The sequence below is a fragment of the Trachurus japonicus genome, unplaced genomic scaffold (assembly GCF_045865225.1).
Source record: "Trachurus japonicus isolate A0001 unplaced genomic scaffold, Traja_1.0 AP030484.1".
NCBI classification, from domain to species: domain Eukaryota; kingdom Metazoa; phylum Chordata; class Actinopteri; order Carangiformes; family Carangidae; genus Trachurus; species Trachurus japonicus.
In genome coordinates, this window is record NW_028220617.1 from 38,686 (window position 1) to 45,000 (window position 6,315).

A 6,315-nucleotide genomic window follows, 5' to 3' on the forward strand; every position below is an offset into this window, starting at 1 on the left:
ACGTTCACGTTGCTTTCGTGACTTGTAAACAAACAGACGCCCCCTCGGTTTTAGCGTCCAGCAGTTTAGCGGCTAATTCAACAGCAGTGATGGATAACTGTACCGGAGAGGCTCAACATGAGCTTCATTTGAGGAATAAACGGCAGCTTTTACCTGACGGGAGACCAACGCCTGAGCTACGGTAGCTAACAGCTAGCAGCTAGCAGGTTTTTACCTACTTTTCCCTCTCCCTCCCTCCCTCCCCCCTTTCTTATACACGCACACACACGGCCCAGGTTGTCTGTCATATCTGTTGTAAACCTTGTAATAACAGCTTGTTGAGTGCAGTTAACGGTTTGAGTGTGGATTATTAATTGTTTGTTTAATGTGAGTGGTGGTCATCGCGTCCTGATGAGTTGGGTTTTAATAACAGCTGATAACGTAACTGTGTAGATGGTGTGGATTGTGATGAGAAGGTGTTGCACATATTTTAAGACTTATCTGTGCAAACCATTGTGCAAAACCTGTTTGTTGTGACTTTTTGCGTGATAAGATGATTTGCCGAATTCTTCTTCCATTCCTGCAGCCTTTTGTCTCAGTGTTAACGATGGCAAAATGTCCAGATATTTTATTTCTTTATGAAAATAAATGTCTGTGAGTTAAAAAAGAAGTGGGCTACGCATTTCTGATTTGATTTGGCTTTTCGTGTATTTGGTTAAACACATAAGAGAGAAAGAGAGAGAGAGAGAGAGAGAGAGAGAGCTCCACTGGGTGAGCTAGATTAACTTTAAACGGGAGAGAGAGCGGCGCACCGCGCTGTCAAAGCTCGTCTCAGCCATAGGTCTCAGCAGATGTGCGCTTTCAAGGCAATATAGACACGAACGAGTCATTCAGGAATAATTTTCAACTCTATGTAGCCTATGTTAGTGTTATTTTTTCCTAAGTAGTGGCCCATCCAAAATTACTGTGGCCCGTCCAAAATTGAAATCCTGGCGCCGCGCCTGAAGTGCACTGAGAGTCAATGACACGTGCAGCTGCCAAATAAAAAAAACAGTAAAAGTCAAAAACACAGAGGTCAAAGTTTTATTTTTAAGGATCAAAATGTTTTTATATTCTATAAATGATATTAATAAAGTACAAATAGGGTTAAAATAGGTTTGGAGAGTTTAAAGGATTAAAAAGTGTTTCTGTTTTAAGACTCAGTGGGAATCGAACCCTTGAACGTGACAGTGTTAAGTGCCTTCAACTCGACCCACTGAGCTACATGACATCGTATTTTATATCACATAAATGTTCATCATCTCCTTAAAACCACTAAAACCTGTCAATCAATTGTATTTACTGTGTATCACATCTGCAACAATAAGCTGATTAACTGATTGAATGTTGATCAGCAATGAAACAAATAATTAAAGTCGTTTTTCAGTCAATAATTGCTTTAAAAAAAAATTGTGATTGATAAATGGATAGCTCAACTGTTTTTTTTTTTTTATAATAAATTGAATATTTGATTGAAGGGACTTTTGATACATTTTAAGTTACATTGGGCATTTTTTTTTTTTACTATTTTGTAAATTTTTATAGACAAAATGTTAAATCACTTAATAAAAATAAAGGAAAAACTTAAAACTTCAGTATAAAATTGTCCTAACCTAAACAGTTTTAAAACACCTCCCTGTTATTTTATTTTATCCTGGTTTGAGGTCAGTTATCTGAACATTTCACCTGTTTGTTTCTTACTGTACGAGGGCAGGTTATTATTATTACTGTGTGTATATATATCTTTGTATAAAATATCGTTGTGTTGTTGCTTTTATTTTTGTGACTGTGTCTGTTTTTTTTGGGGGGGGGGGGGGGGGATAAAGACACAGATGTTAAACTTCAGAGTGTTTTCAGCTGTTTGGTTTGTGTCACTCGAGCTGTTTGGTACCAGAGTTTATTCTCATCACATGTTTTTACTGTGTCAGATTTATTTTGTGGTAAGTTTTGTGTTTTTTTTGTTTTTTTGTCGATTGATTGAAGCCATATTATCGTTTTAAATGTTTATTTTTGACATGTCAGAGCTCAAAGTGCCTTCTCTTCTCTTCTGTGGTATTCAAATGCACTTGTCAGTATTTTTAATATTGTGTCTATCTGATACTGTGTGTGTGTGTGTGTTGAGTCCTGTACACTGTGATGTGTGTGTCTGTGTGTTATGTACATGCTGACGATCGTCTGTATTGATCCAATTAAAGGTCGGTTGAGAGTCATGTTGTTAACGTCACTGTGTCGTCGTCGGACTGAGGCGTCCACTCAGTCTGCCCTTTCACAATAAAACGTTCTACTGTCTGATTTAAAGTGCTGATCGATAAAGAGTTTTTATTGATATTCTGATATTTTATCAACTCACGTTTCTTCCTGAGCTTTCAGCAAGATCTCATGGTTCTCATTAATGGATCATTTGTCAAAAACATTTTTAAACATTCTGCTTTAATGTAATTTATTGACTATTTTAATCTCTGGTGATTTTATTTTTATATTTTAATCTAAAAAATATCAATATTCAGACCAAGATGAGATCGACTTGCATCATAAAAACATAAAACCTGTAGCCAAAAAAAATATTAAAGTTAGTGTAAAAAAGAAAATACTCTAAATTATTTATCAATAATTAAAATATTTTGCAGATAAATTCTTGTAGAAAATCTAAATTAATGAAAAAAAAAAAAAAAAATTCTGCCTCCAGTTTCTAAAATGCAACAATTTTCTGCTTTTATTTAACAATACGAACATTTTTGATGATTTTAACCTTAATTTTGTTTCATAGAAAACAAGATGATTGATAAATTATCTGCAGTATTGATGATGTCATTGTTGTTTCACTCACATTAAATCTAACTCACTTTTTATCTTCGAGGACAGAAACTCAGTGACCCTCTCTCTCTCTCTCTGGACAAATGTTTATTTTCCTTGTGAAGAACTCAAACTTTTGTTTTATAGACAAATCAAGTACAAAAACAATCAATCAATAAAGGTATTGGTGGTCCGTCTCCTGAAGCCGATTCCTTTGGAACCAAGTTTCCAACGAAGAAGCTGGAAAAACTCAAAAGTCCTCGAGTCAAAGAAATGAACGAACATCTGCATCGGTCCGTTATCGACCGATTATTGGTGATCGATCGATACTACGAGGACTGAAGAGAGTGTGACAGAGAAACGTCAGTTCATCTTCCACCGCTACATCACCGACGGCAACGCGCTGCTGCTGCTGATGACATCACAGAGGGGGCGTGGCGTGAAGGCGGGGCTCAGGGCGTCGTAGAGACGGTGGACGGCCACTTCCACCATCTCCCTCAGAGAGTCGTCGTCCGCGCAGGTCACGGCCTGAGGGTCAGAGGTCACCATGGTGTTATCAGCTGATTATTGAGTATTGATTTATACCATTATGATGAACCAGACGTTAAAGGGATAGTTCAACATTTTGGCAAATTCTCCTATCACCATAATTCCCTTGGTCGACCAATAGTCGTCATTAGTCGACTAATCATGTCACGACTTCCTGTATCTGGCCCTTCAAATTAAAAGCCCTATAGCCTTTCATATACAGTTCAGCAGAGGTGGCAAGTAACGAAGTACAAATACTTCGTTACTGTACTTAAGTAGATTTTTCAGGTATCTGTACTTTACTTGAGTATTTATTTTTCTGACGACTTTTTACTTTTACTCCCTACATTTATACGCAAAAATATGTACTTTCTACTCCTTACATTGTAAAAACAGGCTTGTTACTTTTTTTTTTGACACGACGTAAAAGCACCGGTAAAAGACGTGACGAACTAGAGAGGGAAAGAGGGAGAAGAAGAGGGGGGGGGGGGGCGGTAGAGAGAGAACTGAGTTACCAACTTGTACTGTAGCAGCGACATGGAGGCAGCAGCATGGAGGAAGGAAGCGATGGTGGTCAGACTATCCGACGGGGGGGTTGAACACCGTACAATCTGCGCAATATAACGCATTTACCGTTTACGAGCGGCAAAGCGCAACCTGTCCATGCGCCCGTGTCTGTGTGTACGCGCGGTGGTGACTGGCAGAGATGAGAGGTGATGAAACGCTGTTTAAAAATTTGTGAGGTCTGTGGCGGCCCAAACGTTGGGAAACACTGTCTCTGGTCAGTTCAATCTTGATTATTCTGTCTGAACTTTTTTTGTTTAACAAAATTATCAAATTATGTAGGTTTCATTAACGGCAAAAAATCATTTTTACTTTTTACTTTTACTTTGAAAGTACATTTCAGAGCCTGTACTTTCTTACTTTTACTTGAGTAAAGGAGTTGAATCAGTACTTCTACTTTTACCAGAGTATTTTTTTACACATGTATCTGTACTTCTACTTAAGTACAGAATATGAGTACTTTTGCCACCTCTGCAGTTCAGTCATATTGATTTTGACTTAAAGCAGAAGTAAGCGGAATGTTTGTGTTAATATAAGTCTTAAATAGTTATATCTTTCGACAGTAATCACTTTTATAGAGTGTTTGGTCCAAAACACGGGTCTGTCAGTCACTCTGCTCTGCTGTAAGCGAGGAGGAAAACTTTCCTTGTATCCTACAACCTTTATCCAATGAGGAGAGAGAACGGCATAAAGGGGCAGTCCTCTCTGTGTGTGCAGCCAAGGGATGCGCGTGAATGTGGTGACGTAGGGACGAGGGCGGGGACTGCTAACTCCATCTGCTGACAGGAAGTTAGCCAAAACCACCGGATCGCTTACTTCTGCTTTAATTTTAACCAGACACGGCTCCAAATGTTTTTTTTTTTCCTGCGACCAATCGACCAATGAAATTTTGGTTGGCTAATGATTTTTTGGTCGACCGGTGCTTGGTCGACTATTTGGGAGCAGCCCTATTAAATTCTGTGCAAAAAGATGTTGAAACAGTTTTCAATAAAGTAGTGAATTTAAAAGTACATGGGTTCTGTTTTGTTTTTGTTTTTTTAATCGTGGTATCGAATTAGTATCGAGAATCGTGGAACTATCCCTTTAATGTTCGTGTATAGAATAGATGTCAGACGCTGGACTCACTCTGGTCTCTGGGTCGATGCACGCCGTGACTCCGTCCACCGTCACACTCAGGCTTTTACTGTCTTTGAAATTCACGCAGTCGTCCCCGAACATGTCGCTGAAACGGAAAAAAAAAACATTTTACCAGGTGAAAACAGAAAATATTTAATCTCTACCTTCATTTAAAAGTTTTATTCTCTTATATTTGGATCAATTAGGTTTAATTTTAACTTAAAAAGTGTCAGATTCTACAGTTTTGTCAGATATTTTAACCATTAAAACCATTTTCGAGGTGTAGCTACAGGTGTTCAGACTCACTGCAGCATCAGCTCCAGTCGCTCGACGAACAGCTCCATGTCGAACGTTTCCTTCCTGCCCTCGTGGACTGAAACAAACAAACAAACAAACAAACAAACAAACAAACAAACAAGCGTCAGTAAAGTTTCTGTTCATCAGTGAAATTAAAATAAATTCCCTCGTGATGCGTTCACTGACATTTCTGGGCGGTGGGGTTGGACTGGACCTCCAGGATCACCGTGGTGACGGCGTCTGCGTACATGTCGTTGAGCGGGTTGGCGACCCACTGAGACGAGAACATTTTCATTATTATCATTATTGATTTATATTGCTGCATCAATTAGTTCATAGAGTTTTTTACTTCAATTGTCTGTTGTTTTTACATTTTTCTCTTTGAGTTTATTGGTGTTGAGATTTTTGAAGTGTTTGAAAAAGTGTGATAAAAATAAAAAATTGTCATAATTATTGTATATATCTGTATAATGAATGTATTAACATGTAATAACTGGTTAATAATGTATCTGTAACCAGGTCTGAGTGAGATCTGTGTCTCAAAACATAAATAAAATTATAATCAATACAAAATAGTTTGAAATAAACATGTAGAACAAATACTGAGCTTTAATAAAAACCTGACTGCAGCTACATAATCATGTTATAAACTGTATATTTAATGTTTATAAACTGGTTTAAATAAAAACAGACGTGTTCGTGTGCTCAGAGTTAATAAAGTTTTGATAAACAGGTGAGTTTTAGCCACTTCAGGCGACATGTGGTGGATGATGATGAGTGTAAAAAGTGTCGTGTTGCGTTCGAGTGTCCGACCTCCAGTACGACCATCCCGGCCTCGTGAACCAGCGTGATGCTCTTAAAGATCTTCACCGTGATTGTCGCCTGAAACACACACACACACACACACACACACACACACACACACACACACACACACACACACACACACACACACACACACACAGAGGAAACAGGAAGTTACAGCTTCTACTGCAGCAT

General features: G+C 38.3%; 1 pseudogene across 1 annotated transcript in view; it reads right to left on the reverse strand.

Moving 5' to 3' along the window:
* Positions 1 to 3,169: 3,169 nt before the first annotated feature.
* LOC146960352 (cleavage and polyadenylation specificity factor subunit 3-like) overlaps positions 3,170 to 6,315 on the reverse strand; it is a 12,902-nt pseudogene continuing 9,756 nt past the window's right edge. The window contains exons 9-13 of the transcript XR_015035474.1: positions 6,130 to 6,198; positions 5,499 to 5,590; positions 5,326 to 5,379; positions 5,029 to 5,125; positions 3,170 to 3,339 (exon numbers count right to left, since the gene is read on the reverse strand). The product of XR_015035474.1 is annotated as a cleavage and polyadenylation specificity factor subunit 3-like (transcript). The remainder of the gene's footprint in view (positions 3,340 to 5,028; positions 5,126 to 5,325; positions 5,380 to 5,498; positions 5,591 to 6,129; positions 6,199 to 6,315) is intronic.